Source organism: Melozone crissalis, unplaced genomic scaffold (assembly GCF_028551555.1).
Source record: "Melozone crissalis strain CALT ecotype California unplaced genomic scaffold, PUWL_Pcris_2 ptg000075l_1, whole genome shotgun sequence".
NCBI classification, from domain to species: Eukaryota; Metazoa; Chordata; class Aves; order Passeriformes; family Passerellidae; genus Melozone; species Melozone crissalis.
In genome coordinates this window covers 617,358-633,985 of record NW_026535852.1, presented here as the reverse complement: position 1 = coordinate 633,985, position 16,628 = coordinate 617,358, and positions in this window count along the sequence as shown.

The following is a 16,628-nucleotide window of genomic DNA, read 5'->3' as shown; positions in this document are numbered from 1 at the left end:
TTGGTTTGGGTTGTGCTGTGTTTTCATTTTGGTTTGGGTTGGGGGATTGTGTTGTTTTTTGGTCGGTTGGTTTGGTTTTGTGTTTCATTTTGGTTTTCCTTCCAGGAGAGGTTTTCAGCAGCACAGGAAATGTAGCTTCTTCTCCAAAACACAGACTTTACACTGGCAGTTCCTTCTTCCAAAATCTATCCAAAGAATAGACCTTTTGGCCTGTCCCCATCTCCATTGCAGGTCTCATTAAAAATAAAACATTTTTAATAGGTATGTTTTAGCCAAAAGCAATACACATTTCAACCTTGTATTTCCCAGCTAAATCCTATGTGGTCATGCTTTTTATCTCCTAAGAATGCCTGGCTCATAGGAATTCCCTGGCAGTGTTTTGTGGGAGGCTGCTCTTGGCCACCCAACCAGGACAATGACCCTGACAAATGATTCTTGAAGGAACCAAGGGACACCTCCAAACCAGCCGCCCTTGTCCCTGTGGGGGAACTCAGCTTGCCAGGTGCTCACTGGAACACCACACAGCTGGGCTCAGCAGCCCCAGGAGGTTCCCCAAACACCTGGACCACAACTCCTCGGTGCAGGGGCTCGGGGGCAGCTGGCAGAGGTGCCCTCTGGGATCTGGTGCTCGTTCCCAGAGGGGCTCTCGTGGCTGCTGGGCGATTGTCTGGGCACAGCGACCGCGCAGCCGCCGAGTTTCAGATCTCTGCTGCTCTGCCTGCGCCCGGCTGGCTCCGAGATGGGCCGGGCACAGCTGAGCCTGCCTGGAAAAGCAGCAGCTTTTATCCATGTGGCCATGGCAAAGCTGCTGTGCCAAAAGGGATCCTTTCACCCCGTGTGCAAGAAGCCAATCCCCACACAGAGTTCAGCTATTTCCTTTATTTACAGTTCTGCACAGGAGGAGCTGCTGGGTGGCAAATCCACAAAGGCAGCACAGCGACTATCAAAATTTTCACTATTTATACATTTTAGTGAACAAAGGCATTCATGCTCATTGGCTTCCAGTTACATGGTTCTCTTATTATTTTTTTTTATTATTTTTATATTTTATAGTATCATATTTAAATATTTAGATATTACATTAATATTATATGTAATCTACAATGTTCTATATCACATATTACAAAATATATAATCCTTAAATATTAAAAAGATATTTTTTATTTCTAGATCTTTATTATTTATGGACATTATAAAGTTAAATAATATACTATATTTACATTTGTATTTTAAAATAATATTCTGTTTTCTATTTATTGAATATTAATATTAACATTAATATTTTCTCTTCTTATTAACTAATATCAATTTGCAATAACTTACCAATACCTTAATATTATTCTATTAATATTTTTCTTGGCTGGAAGATTGCCCCACTTTTTATGCTAACTAGTCTTCCCCTGTGCTCAGTCTGTCTCTTCTTTTTTCTCGCTGGGTTTCTGGTGTCAGTGGGCCAGGAGTTGGTGGTCACTGTCTCCCTGTGCCAGAAGTACCTTTTCCCCAGCTGGAGCTGATTTCAGCACAGTTGCTGAGTTGGCTTGATGAGTTTTGTCCTTATCTGGGAAGTTGTGCCAAATGTCCTTGTGGCTGTCACTCCATCCTTGGTGTCCCCTCTGAGCAGGAGCTCCTTCTCCCCGGGTTTTGTGCACCTGCCCTTGGCTCTGACATGGCCGGTGCCTCTCAAGCCCTAAGCCTCAGCCAGGCCATTTTCCCGACAAGGAGCGATGTCCCTGAGCCCTGGAACATCACAGGCAGCCCGTGTGGCACTGGGCAGGCTCTGGGCCTGCGGGGCCGGGCCTGGCGCTGGCAGCGGGCACTGATTGTCCGGCTGTGCCCTCAGGCAGGGCCAGCAGAGCAGCGCCCGCAGTGCCCGCCTGAGGCGGGACGGGCGTTTCTTGGGGGGAGCCGGCTGCTCCCTGAGGGCCTGGGCTCCCTGGGCCTGGGAAAAGCATAAAAAGCAGCTGAGCTGGGGAGACACTGGGCTCTCTGTCCCTGCCTCCTGCTCCTCAGGAGAAGCCGCCGTGCTCTGAGGAGGCCCTGGGCTGCCAGGTGGGGAGGTGAGGCCCAGAGCGGCACTTGGGACACGGCTCGGCTGCCCCACGCTCAACCCAGGCCTCGAGGGACAGGCACTGGGAGCCTGTCTGCTGCAAAAATTCCCAGTCTTTGCTCCCCTTCTTCTTTGTCTTCACTCAGCTCAAAGAAGCTCAGTTTGTGCCATGTCCTTCTCCCACAGCAGGGGCTTCACCCCATCACTGCAGACGCTCACGTTTCCTGGTTGTCCTGAGCAAGCTCTTTTGTCACCATCATTGTCCCAACTGGACTGCACACAGGGTCTGCTACCATTGCCTTGGGACAACTCCTGCCCAGCAGAGTCTTCCTCTTTGGAAAGCTCTTGGCCAACAGAGTCCTCCCAGTCAGATGGTTCTGGGGAGCTTCCGACTGCTCCTTGGGACAGCCCCTGCTCCTTGCATTCTTCCCCATGGAAAATTCTTGGTAGCTGAGCGCTTCTCCCTGGGACAGCTCCTGCTCTCCTCATCCCAGCTGGAGAGCTCTCCACACTTACTGACATCTCCTTGGGAGAGCTCTCTCTCAAGAGACTCTTCCCAGTCTGAGATCTCTTGGTAGCTCCTAACACCTCCCCATTGGAAAAGCTCATGACCCATGTCAGACTCCCGCTCTTCCTCCATGCTGACAAAGGCCCCCTCCTCCTCAGTCCCTGACAGGGGCAGGACTGAGCCACCTACTGCCCTCACCAAGTGCCCGCTGAGGGCCTGGTGTTTGGCCAGCTGGGCAAGGGGCTGGGGGGCTGGGAATTGGGGTTCCCTTTGTCCTCTTCCATCTCTGCTGTGGTCTAGTGAACAGGGATCCTGGGAGCTGCTTCCTCCTGAAGGCGGCTCTCCTGGGACTGGGCACCCCAGGGCACACTAAGCACCTGTGTCACCAAGGGCCACCCCCAGCATCCCTTCAACAGCCACTGGAACTGGCATGGAGCAGCCCCAGCCTTGGGCACTTGTAGCCCCTGACGTGCCCAGGCCCCTGTGAGCTTTGGACAGATCCCACACGACAGCCCCAGCCCCATGCTGCAGACCTCTGGCTCTGGAGGCTCCTCAGGGCACAGCCACTGGCCAGATGGACACAGCCAGGGAGTTGTGGGCTGTGGCTCCATGTCCAGCTGCAGGCTGGGATGAGGGGTGTCCTGCCTGGGTGAAGGACTTGGCACTTTGTTGTGCAAAACTTTGCAAAGTTCCTGTCAGCCCATTTCTCCAGCCCTGTCCACATCCCTCAGGATGGCAGCGCAGCCCTCTGGTGTTTTGTGTCACCAGCAAACTCACTGAAAGCATGCTCTGCCCCACCATCCAGAACAGGCAGAATGGGATGAGAAGATTGCTGCCTAAGATGGGCAAAAAGGGGGACTTTCTTTAGGGAGAGTGGGGCAGGGAAGGCATTTTGGGGTGACAGAGACACATTCAGGTGACAAGGTCCCAAAGCCACATGGGCTCCCAGAGCAGACAGCAAGGGCTCCTTGGCTGAACATTTTCAAGCACATTCCCAGCTTGAGGCAGAGGCAAGAAGAAGAGGGAAGAGAGGAGCTGACAGAATCCCGGAATGCTGGCGGCTGGAAGGGACCCTGAGCAGGTGTTACAAACCCATGAGGGAGAGAGACCTCTGCCCGAATGCAGGTGCAAAGAAGACCATATGAGGACAATATACAGATTTTATTTAAAGTGGATTTTATTTTCCAAGAAAGGGGAGGTAGAGAGACAGAAAGCAATAGGAAAGAGGTCTCAGAAACAGAGCATCACTTGGAACTAGATGATCTTTAAGGCCCTTCCACCTAGCAACCATTAAATCTTGATCTAGACACAGGAGGCCAAATACTCACTGCATCAACAGGACTATTTATTCCAATGAGCTACAAAAATAAATCAGAACAGTAAATCAGTTCTCCCTCACTGTGCTGCAGGAGCTGATGTGTTAAAAGCAAAATCCCCTTTCACAGATGAATGAAAAACAAATATTCACCTCCCCTTCACAGGTCATTGCTGTGTGCCTCATCACAAGTCTGCTTTTTATCTTCTTAAGACACACCCTGTGGTTGCAGATTTCCAATATTAAATATCAGGGAATCTGATATTTATTGTGGTATTGCTTTCTCCTGACATGGAGGATTTCCTGATCAAGCTTTTAATTTCCTTCACTTACAGTTCTTCATATATGTGCATATGCAAGTACCTTATAGTTAGACCTGGTTTAGGAACTGGTTGCTCAGTCTGACAGGATTGGGGGACACAGCTACAGCTCCTGCACAAATAAACAACTGGTGATTGTTAGTGGTATGGAAAATGTCTGGAGAACAGAGCCTGCCAGAACTCCCTGCATCCCTGCTCACTTTGACTACAGCACTGGCCTGACTGAGAGCAGCTCAGCCAACAATCAGTAACTGATTTAGAACAATCTGTCCTTTACTGAGTCCCACTTCTCATTGGATGAACTGTGAGGGCTTTTTTTGTGTCATTTCAGGGAATGGGCCAGGACCACAGAAAGTTCATGGTCCCCTGTCACAAACCCCATGTCTGTGTAGAACTCCAGCTGATGGCAGCTGAGAAAACCCTGCAGAGGAGGAGCTGAGGAATGGTCAGACTTTGATGCTTCAATAACTTTGTTCTGGGAGAGGACTTCCCTAAATACCATGGGGAACTTCAGCAAAGTGAATTTCCCAGCTCTCCCCTTCTGGATTATGTAACATTCCCATCAGATAGGACCCCAGTCCAGGGGTGCACTCCTCTGATCCCTTGCCTAACAATCCCACAATCCCACAGACCAAAAAAAGGACATTTTATTTTGCTGTTGTTTTCTTTAAACTTTCATAGCACTATACTAAAACTGAGGGCTCATGAGTTACCCAAAATACAGTTTTTATTGCAGGACACCTCAGCAGGAATTCAACACATCCCTTATCTGTCTGGGCTAGCCCTAAGTCCATTAGGGATGCAATAAAACTAAGGAAAGGAAGGCTTCCTCTTCCTGCTCAGCAGAGCATAAATACTCCTTGTTTATGGATATGTCACTACAACCATAATTTTCTAATGCTGCTGAAACTGATGTCTAATACCCCAGGAATTTCCCACAGAAGAATTTGCATTTAGAGTTTTACAAGGTTTGTTTCACATAAATGTAATTAAGCCAGAAAACATCAGTGAAGCACACATGTGATCAGTCAGGGATCTCTGTTGTTCCTCAGAAAAAGATTGTTTCTGAAGTGCTTGAACATTTATAAGGCACAACTGGTGCAATTCAGATGTGGCCCTGCAAATTCCATGATGTTGTTATCCCATGTTTATTCCCAAGATGACATGGCTTGCTTGTGGACTTGGCAGCTCAATCCCAGGTTTCCCATAGCAGTCTCAGGCATCTGGATCCTTCAAGCAGTTTATTTCCCTGGCTGGTGCCACAGGTGCCTGTGACTTTTGAGGGGCAAAGGGTCAGTGCTGGGTCTTGCCTGGGGCTCTCACCCCCCAGAGCTCAACCTGCAGCTCCTGCAGCTGCACCCTGAGTGCCTGCACTGATTGTATGACTCAATTCCATGCTGTGGGGAAGCATTTTCCTTCTCTCACAGTCCATGCTTGGCGTCTGCACCTCTGTTTGTGTTTTGCTGCAGTGAAGTGAATGTGTCAGTGAGATACTGATGTATTTCACAGCAAAGAGTGAGCATTAATTAAATCTATAACCTGTTTTCTAGTATGGCATAGGAGGGATAATTCAAATTGTAAGTGCTTAGCAATGGTAATTCCAGACCAAGGAATGATCTGGCATGGAGGATACGAGGACAGGAAAGGGTTACCCTGGCTGGAGGTGGGGATGCCAGAGCCAGGTCTGCTCCCTGTGAGAGAGTGAGGTTCCTCTGGCTGATGAGATAAAAAATGCTGCAATATTTTAGTGGTAGGGGTGCAATGGGAGCACTCAGGGCTCACCTTTGGGCAGCAGAGCTGGTGCTGGGGGCTGGACCACGGGGATGAGGGGCCCTAGGCCAGGGCTCACACAATGGATACCAGGGCAAATGTAAAGAATCAGCTCATGCCACATCTTTGCACTGTCCTTATAAAACCACTTATGGCAGCAGGACTCTGCTCCAGATGTTGTTCATTAAATCTCTTTGCTTTTAAGCATTGTGGGATCTCAGCCCCTCAGGACTGAGGTGCAGAGTGACCGAGACCACCCTTGGGGGGCTCGGGAGTCCTGGAATGTTGCCAGAAGTGTCTGGTGGCTGGACTTTGATCCTACACAGGAGACGACACCTGTATGAGGATGGGAGGATTTCACTGGGGTAAATGGTGAAGGGATAAGTTAATTAGAGTGTAAAACACAGGGTTTAGGATTTCTGTACAGGGGGGTCTAAAGAAGTAAGATGGAGGAATTGGGGCGTGTCCTGTCCTTCTTCTTCTTCTTCTTGGCCTCCATCTTCTGTGGTGATGGTGGCACTTTAGGATTGGTTATTACTAAAAGTGCACCGGTCAATAAGGGTAAAAGGTATTGGAAAGAATAGGTAAATATTGTATACATAATTTTGAGTATAAAGATAGGTGACCTCCCCGGGGGCTCGCAGTGTGCACGTGGATGGCTTGCTGTGCGGACCTCTGTTGGGCAGAGAGAAAATCTTTTAGATAAACAACCAATAAATACTGAAGTCCGAAAAAGACCTGAAGCCTCTCCTCGTCCTTTGAAGCGCGGGCTGCCCAAGGCCATCTCCGAGCCTTTCCAGGCCACAAAACAGCCGGAGGAACCGGCAAAGCACAAACATGTGCTTAATTCACCTTGAGGGATACAAAAATCCCCCACCACTGTTCTGCCAGATCCTTTGCTACCACTTAATTTCCTGTTGACAGTAGTAATTTACATGAATTGAGGAACTCATCTCTGTAATTTTTAATGTAACAAGATTAAAGAGACAGGAGGAAGGTCATGCAAAGGCAGTTGCACCTGAGCAGTTCATGGACAAACACACTACAGGCTGTGCTTTAGGTTTCAGACTCTCCCTGTCCCACCCAAACTGTAATATTTTAATGCTAAACAGCTGTGAGGAACTGCCAGATAACACTGTCCTATTTCATTATCAGAAACTAAGGAAGTAGAAAAATGGTTAGAGAAAAATATCACTAATTGTAAATGTCCCAATGGCAACTGTTTAAATACCATAATCATAATGATCATTAACAGATTTCAGTACCCCTTGAACAAATAAATTTAATATTCTAGATAACAAAGTTTTAATTCTTTTTATGAAGATTGAAGAAATGGTTCCTGTCTTTGAGGGGGGATATTTTTCTTCCTCTTCCTCTTTTTTTGATAGCTTCTGCTCATTGGGGTTATTTAATTTTAGGAATCTTGTTGTGTGGAGTTTGCTTTGGAGAAGTGTCCAATCCATTACACAGTTAAAACTCTTCTTTCTTTTTTGATAAATCAGTTTTTGCTTCTTATTACCTTGAAATTCAGAGACAGAAAAATACCTTATCAGCTGTTGGTGGGTTAGGCTCTTTGTTGCTTCTCAGCAAATCTTCACTCCTTTATTCAGTGAAGTTTCTACCATCTCTCTACAATAGGAAATTTCATCATTTTATAAAGAGATAAGAAAATGCAAGATGAAATTGAAAACTCAGGAGTATGGACAACAACAAAGAGGGAGTTCAGATGTCATTTCCTGGACTGACTTCAGACTGCCTTGCTTCAGACATTCTTTTTAAGCTACTTCTGGGCCAAGTGTGGAGATTTTCATCCTGTAAAAGATAAAAACCCTAGGTCAAGATTCAGTGTCCAGACAGGCAAAATGGCTTTGGCAAACACACCAGCACAGACAGTTTGTGAACAGAGCCAAGAGTTAGAGCATTTTCAGGTGAACATCATTGCTCTGGATTAATCCAGCTCTGGCCAAAAGTAACCAGCCTGGGAATTCATATGAGAATGGGACTAGCTACAGGACTCTCCATAAATATTTATGAGAAATAAGGAAATATTTTGTATAAAGCAGAAAGCAAACATAAATCTCTATGTTTAAAAGTTGAAGCCAAGTTTCTACCTCATTAGATTTTTATATTTACTAAACACATTGAAAAAGCATCAGCTGAAACCACAGTCTCTTCCATGCCTCTCAAGCAGAACATCTGAATTTCACTTTGCTTTACCCACTTTCACAATCACTTCTGGTGACCACAAAATTTCCAGTAAAGGAGCCCAAGAAAATCTACATGTTCCCCAAACAATCCTGTTCCTATGGATTAAACCACTGCTCAACACTCAAATGCAGGAAACACTTGTGTCCACCAGGGAAGCCACTGCAGTCCTCACACACCAACCTTGGGGATGACAGCTGGCTCTGGTCCCTTTCCTTCCTGCAGATTCCCTCTGGTGATCAGGGTCTCCAGGATGGTGAGCTCCATATGCCGGGCTCCAGGGTGGGGTGGGCACTTCCAGGTAGGGGGAACTGTGCAAGGATTACAGGGGGAAGAAGGAAGGAGGTCAGAGGAAGGGAGGAAGGGAGGAAGGAAGGGAGGAGGGGAGGGAGGGAGGGAGGGAGGAAGGGAGGAAGGGAGAAGGGAGGAAGGGAGGAAGGATCACTGTAGTAAAAACAGAAGATATGCTGTCTGTCCTGCACAGTCTGAACCACCCCCTCTGCCCAGAAAACTTGAAGTCTAACAAATTACGGAATCAATTAGATTGGAAAAGACCTCCAAGATCGAATCCAACCTTTGACCACACACCACAGTGTCAACTGAATCATGGCACTGAGTGCCACATGCAGTTATTTCTTGAACACCACCATCACCCCCTTTCAATGCTTAACAACTCTTTCAGTGAGGAAATTCTTTGGGGTGTTGAACCTGAACCTCCCCTGTCTGCCCTGCACAGTCTGAGCCACCTCTCTGCCCAGAAAGCTTCATGCATAACAAATGTGCAGGAAAGCTGGAAGGAGGGAAAGCCCCCAGGCAGTGAGTAGACAACAGGAACTGCAGGTCTCTGCGCACAGCTGAAGAGAACACAACCCACTAGACAGGGGTAGGAAGGACCTGAGACTTCAGAAAACCCATAGGAAACCCATTATTTGGATAGTGGGGGTACCCTGGTATTAGTGATGTCAGCAGCTCCCACTGCTTCAAGTAATTTGGATCTCTCAAATTTCAGGTATTTTTGTACTGGAAAGAGATTCCCCTTTATAACAATATCCAATATAAGGCAATCAGGCCTCACCAAACCAGACACAGACAAATTGCCCTCTTGGCTGCCTCTCTGTGACTGACAGGAAGCCACAAAGTGATGGCCACTCACATGAACATGGACTGGTTTCATCCCACTCTTCACACTCTTCAGGATTGCCCCTCTCTTTGTAAGGATGAAACCTGCATGTCAAACACTGTGACCCCAACTTCAGCCAAGTCAAACAGCAGACAAATACACCTGAGACATTTGCAGGAAGAGATGGAAGTGTTCATACACAGCAAATCACACAATTCCCTATAGCTCATCCCTTACTAGAGAAGAACAAGGCTCAGGAACTGAAGAGAATGGCTCTGATTTAAGCATCTGTCTCTGCTCTGTACCATGGAGAGCATTCTACCCACTTCTGTATTTTTCAGACCCTTTCATGCACCCCCCCCCCCAAGAATGCACCTTCCCCCAGTTATATTTTTTTCTCTGACCTTTCCATTCTTCTATTTATTTTAAAGCCTTTCAAATCACCACCCACTCCTTCCCACCTCATGGGATGCTTTTTGTCTCCACCAGCTTGTGCTGAAGCAGCTTTGCACTGGAACTGCAAAGCTCCTTCAGGCAGCAACTCACTCATCTATCACCCCCACAGTGGGATGGGGAGGAGAATCACAAGAAAACCTCTGGGCTGGGATCAGAACAGCTGAATAATTGGAATAAGTAAAATATTTTTATAATAATTACTAATTGAATTTTTTTTTAAAATTCAGCCCAATTGATGCACAGTACAGTTGCTCACCACCCGTTGATTGATGCCCAGCCTGTCCCTGATCAGCAGTAGGACCCCTCTGGCTAACTGTACCCATTTAAACCCTGAGCATGGCATTCCCTGGTGTGGAATATCCCTTTGGCCATTCCAGCTCTGCTCCCTCCTGGATTTTTGTGCTTCTCCTCACCAGCAGAGCACAGGAAACTGAAATGTCCTTGACTGAGGGTAAACAGTAGTTAGAAATGATGAAACATCTGTATAGTATCAACAATATTCTCCAAAACACAGCTCTGCACCAGCTATCAAAAGGAAAATCAGCTCTGTCGCAGGCACAGCCAGGACACTGGGGAGGGGATGGGGCTGGAGCAGCCCCCCAGCACCTCTGGCTGAGGGGGTGGCACTGGGCTCTGTGCAGGAATGCACAATGGGGGAATGAGACACATTGGGTAGGAACCGAAACATGGGGGGTACATCCAACCAGACATGAAGAAGGAAAAAAAAGTCATTAGTCAATCATTTGAATGAATTTCATTCTGTGGAATTTCCATACCTGAGGGTTTACAAGACTCACTGGGATAAAGCCCAAGACAGTACAGTCTGAATCACTTTGATTTATAAGATTTGACTAGACAATATCCAGTATAATATCTGAATAATTTTATGATTAAGGATTTTTCCTAGCGGTATAAGTCACAGAATGATCCTGCCAACTTTTCCTAGTGGTTTATGTCACAGAATGATCCTGCCAACTAGTGCATTTACACTGTATTTTGATTTCTTTTTAAATTATAATGTGAATTGGCTTTGACAAATGCTTGGTCATTCATCTTTTGCATCATGCTTCATTCTTCTCTTCATTAAAATTATTTCAGAACATACTCGGTCCTCTCAGATTTGAATTAAATTCTGCTTAGTCTATTTTAAACCTCTGTTGTGTTACGTTAATCTGTAGAACTGTATGCCAGTGAAAGAAGCAGTTATAAATCATTACATAAATATGAAAACTCTTTTCAATGCCTTACACTAAAAAATTTCCCACTAAGGGGTCAAGTTTTTATTTTGCAGTTTCAGGAGAAAATAGGAGAACTGCACTCTTGACATGTGGAGAAAGGAGAATCTTGATTTCACTGTTCACAGCAAGTGATGCTGCTCAGAGTCCTCCTTTTTTTGCTACATTGTCCTGTGATTAAACAAAACCAAACTGATCACATAACAAAGGCACTGCTGAAAATTCATAAGCTAATCACTAGTATTGATGTACATCTCCCAAATAAATCAATTATGGTTTAACATGTCTCAGTAATTGCAGCAGCTATAGAAAACAAAGAGTAGAAGACAGAAATTTAAGATAATACATCAACAGAAACCAGGCATTTCTAGTGGATAGCAGAGCCAGACATTCAGTAATAACCCACTGCAAGGGTCTGATAAGTAAAGTTACAATTCTGATTGCTGGGGTAATGGGAAAATCAGCTTCACAGCCATTCTTACAACCCACAGAATGCATAGCTGGAGACACTAAATTAACTCATGAGTTTCTGTATGCCAGGATTTGTCTTTGGTTGGAAAAGCAAGATGCGGCTGGGGGTGACTATTGCCATCTGTCAGAGCTGGGGCAGTTCTCTGCTGTTCCTGGGGCAGTTTTTCCTTTATCTCTCCCACAGCCAACCCTCCCTCCAGGAGATCTCTGCTGTCCATGGCCACTGAGTGTCCCTGCAGGGCTGATTCAATCCCAGCATCCCATGGGGAGATGCTCCGCCCAGGGGAGGAGCCAAGCATTCCTACCTGGATCCAATCTGAGATTTAGAACACCAGAGGCAGTCTTTTTCCACTGCATTGCCAGAGGAGCACCTTTCTTCTCCACTGCATTCCCAGAGGAAGACCAGGCCCATTTACACTACCACCGGACCTCCAGAGGAAAACTCTCCCCTTGTCCAGGATCCCTGCTCCAGCAGAACCACAGCTGGCACTGCAGGAGGGCTGAGCCCCCATGGGATGGCACTGCTGCCACCACCCTGACACACAGGGGGTCAGGGCCTGTTCTGACTCTGGCAGTGTTGTTTTGTATTACTGCATTTTTATTTTATTTTTATTTTTTCCCTAATAAAGAACTGTTATTCCTACTCCCATATCTTTGCCCGAGAGCCCCTTAATTTCAAAATTATAATAATAATTTGGAGAGAAGACATTTACATTTCCCATTTCAGGGGAGGCTCCTGCCTTCCTTAGCAGACACCAAAGCAGAATTGTGCCCAATGTCAAAGCAGACACTTGGTCTTTTCAAACCAAGACACAGGATATGTACTCTACAAGTAAAATGCTTGCAGACCTTTTTCAGAAACTTCTATGTATCTCACAATAAAAGGCATGGAAGGCTTGGATCTGTTTAATAGTGAACCTGAGAATGACATCTTGAATGCTGCTTGGAGAGGGTCACTCTGAATCAGACACCAGCAAAGAAGCCTCATTCTCAGCAGTACAGGCTGGTACAGGATTTAAGAGCAATAAAACAAATGATCATGGACAAATAATTATTTGACTGCCTTGGATTTAAAGGATGCTTTCTTTTGCATTCTGGAGGATGAGCAGAGCCAGACCATCTTAGCATTCAGGTGGTGAAATCCAACAACAAATCCAACAACAGGAAGAAAGATGCTACTATTCCTGCATAACTTTGATGGTGGGACGCTCCTTTTGGGAGGTTACAACAGCTCACAGGGATTTTCACTAAGTTACTTCACCCGTTCTCTTAATGCTAACCCTATTATGCTTTGTCTTAATTGCAGCACTGAATATTTGCATTTAAAAAATTGTGAAGCAATTCACTTGCCAGACATCCCTGTGATTAATTTCGGGAAAATGTGTCATATTCATAAAAAGTGAGGCTTTTGAGTGCTGTTGTGGCTTCATAGCCTCAACTGGAGGAAATGATGAACAACTCCCTAAAAGATAAATTATGTTTAATGTGTCTCAGTAATTGCAGGAGCTGTAGAAAAAAGAAAGAATAGAAGAAACTTGAGATAATGTATCAACTGCAGCCAGGCATAAATTACTGCTGAACCAACAAAGCAAGGACACTTGGTGAATAAACTAAGACAATGCCAGATAGCAAGGAGCAAAGCAGGGCCAGCTGATCAAATCAGGAATGGGTAATTTTGGCAAAGAGAGATCACAACCACTGACTCACTGCCCACCAACCCAAAAACTCACTGATTTAAAAGAAGAGAAAGACTGAGCATGAGGACTAATTAGCAAAATAAGTGAGAGAATCATTTAATCAATAGAAGATAGAATACTAGTTAATAAGAGAACTCTGTGACTTGTAGCCAGTGAACATTAATGCCTTTGTTGGTGTATAAATAGTGACAAGTTTTGATAGTCACTGGGCTGGCTTTTTGGATTTGCCACCCAGCACCTCTTTCTGTGCACGACTGCAAATAAACCAAATACCTCAACTCTGTGTGAGGATCAGCCTCTTGCACACAGGGTGAAAAAAGCCATTTTGGGACAAGAGTATGACTTAGAATCTCCTTCAGATTGCTGTCCTGTATGGTTAAGTGCAAGGATGGGGATGGTGAAAGAGGCCAGGAGAGCTTAGAGCTGCAGTGTCCTGTTGCAGCCTGTGCCCAGCGTCCCGCCACCCACAGCCAGAGCTTGGGAACAAGTCCTGTGAGTCACTGCCAGGTGAGGAATGAGGAGAAAGGGCTGGGTCCAGAGAAGTGTGAGTGCTGTGCAGTCAGACCCAGGGACCTGAGTAAGGCAGTTGGAAACCCACCAGAACAGCTGATCAGTCGAGGCAATGGGCAAAACCAGAGTGAGTGAGAAGCAAGGGGCTTCCTGCATCCAGCTTGCAAAGCCCCTGACTGAACAAAGTATACTGATGTTGCTTGACAGTTTAGAGCCTATTAACAACAGAAAAAAAAAAAAAAAAACCTAAAACACAAAAAAAAAATTAGGGCAGGAGAGCAAAGACAGCAGAAGAAGAAGAGGAAGCACCCTGACCTTGTGATGTTGAGAAAAGACCACAAGGTCATGAGAAACAACTTGGACTGTCCTGAAGCAGTGCATAACAGAGACAAATCACACTGTATGTCACTTTGCTGTCTTGTCACCCACATCCAACACCCTCAGCCTCCAGCAGCCACGGCACAGCCCCAGGTGAGTTGTGGTGTCGTTTGCCACCCTGGCTGGGATGGAAAGTCTCACTGGGAGGTGGGAAAAAAATACTCCTTCTCCTGTGGAGGGGGCCCTCACCCACTTGCTTTTTGCATGGAGGGAGGAGGAAGCTGAAAGGGTCCCCGGGATGGCAGAGGAGCAGCATCCCCAGTAGGAAACACCTGTGGGAGTGGGGCACAGCAGCTTGAGCCAGCAGGTTCTGCCCCAGGTGTGAGTGAACTGGCTCACTGAGATGCCTTTTTGTGGGGGAGGAAAGGCATGTTGTTGCTCAAATATTTTCAAGTACCTCTGCTATTTGTCTGTGACATTCTATTAAGCAATACAGCCAAGGAAGGAGGAGCTCAGCTGTGTTGTGAGGAGTTTCATTTCTGCTGTTCACTAAACATACAGGGAAATGAAAGTAAAAGACCCAACACATTGCATTATTATTTCCAGGGCTATCACAAAGCTGTCTCAACAGCAGGGATTTCACATTTGCCTGACAGAGTCCCTCCAAGGCCTTTCATAGGAACAGTTTTGTCAAGTCAAGAGTTGTATTTTGAGGTGACAGCTGTAACAGACTCAGAATTGCCTTTGATAAATGCATTTGCTGCATTAGTGCTAAATATCCTAAGGCTACTCAGTGATTAATTAACAATTCATAATTCACTAAAAGTTCCGCAATAATTAAGCTTAGCTTCACCTGGATATCATCTGCTGAATGCTGAGCTGCTGTACAGAGGTGTGGCTGCTCTTCTGAGAGGCTTCGGTGAGAAGAAGGCTGTGAGATTTTTACAAGGGCAGGTAGTAATAGGACAAGGGGGAATGGCTTTAAATTGAAAGAAAGTAGCTTTAGATTAGATATTAGGAAGAAATTGTGCCCTGTGAGGGTGGTGAGACCCTGGCACAGCTTGGCAGAGCAGCTGTGGCTGCCCCTGGATCCCTGGCAGTGTCCACGGCCAGGTTGGACAGGGCTTGGAGCAGCCTGGGACAGTGGAAGGTGTCCCTGCCATGGCAGAGGGGTGGAACAAGATCATCTTTACATTCTTCCAACCCAAACCATTCTAGGATTCTCTGGCTCTCTGAACTTCTGGCTCTGAGGTGCCCCGTGCAAAGTAAGCAAGTGGTGCCCACTCGTGGCAACTCTGTCTTTTGAAACAGCCTGGTCATTTCCACAAAAGCCAAATACTTTTCCTGTGAGAATTTAGTTTCATTTCTGCTCCTTGTTGTCACAATGGGAAGGTGGAGTCTGTAAGTAAAAAAGCATCTGAAGAAGTTTCAGAAAGTCAGTGCTTCTCCTTTCTACAGGACACTTAGGAGGGTAAGTTTCTCCCTTCCTTCTTCTAAAAAGAATAATGCAATTTTTTACTGTTATCTTCATTCCTTTTAATGTGACATGGCTGCATAAAGCATCTAAAGTAAGTGTGATTAAATAGGGTTTCCAGGAGCAGGATCTTTTGCTTTCTGGGGTGGGGAAAAAGAAAAAAAGAAAATATATTAATATTATTTCGTCTTTAAAAGAAGACAACTGAGAGATGGCTTTTTTTTTTTTTTAAGCCATTATTCAGCAAGATGATCTAGCCAGCACTATTTATGAGTAGGATCATAAGATTTTCATTGCTTCATTTTCTTTATGAGATAACAGCTGGAGTTAATAACCATACAACATGGGAACTGTGAGGTTTACCCAAATATCCTGAAGTCACAGGGTGGGTCAGCCAGAAATCCATATGCTCCTCTGGCTGGACTGAGAGTGAGTAAATCCAGGAGCTGTGTGGGTTCAGCGCTGCAGCTCTGCACCTTGGGTTTAAGAGGGGATTTTTTAGAAGGGGCTTTTCATCTTCCACAGATGCAAAGCCAAAGGGTCCTTACAGAAAAACAAAGGAACTCCTCTTTGGCAGGTTGGTGTTTGTGCAAATGCCATGTTGTGCTGGGAGAGGTTTCCCTCACACGGGCAGGCAAATTCTGAAGGTAAATCTCAGTGAAATCGGTGTTGTCCCGACAAAGGAGGCAGGGGCAGCTCTGGGGAGAGGAAATTTTTGGCAGATTTTCAGCATCATGGCGTCATCCAGGTGTCATGTTTCACAAGTGCCTTCTGACCCATTGTAGAAGGGCTCTTTACAATTGCAGCTTTTTTGTTTCCCTCTCCTCCTTTCTTCCATCCGATGTTGTCACAGCTCAGTACACAAAGAATTCACTTTGCCCGTGTGGCACAGGGAAGGGTCACAGAGCCCACCCACCCTTTCCTGATCCTGGGGTGTAGCCTCAGAAATCCACACGGGTGTTTATCCTGGTGCTGACTGCAGGTGTCTTTGTGCAGGGGTGTTAAATGTGTGTGTGTGCACCCTGTGGTCTGCACCCCACCTCGATGTTTGTACAGGTTAACTAAAGGTATTTGGATTTCCTCATGCATCCTCAGCCCTCCCCACATCCCTTCCACCTCTGTGATGGCCGTGGGGTTTGTCCTGAGTAAACACACCAGGTGGGTATTGCGGGATATCTGGAT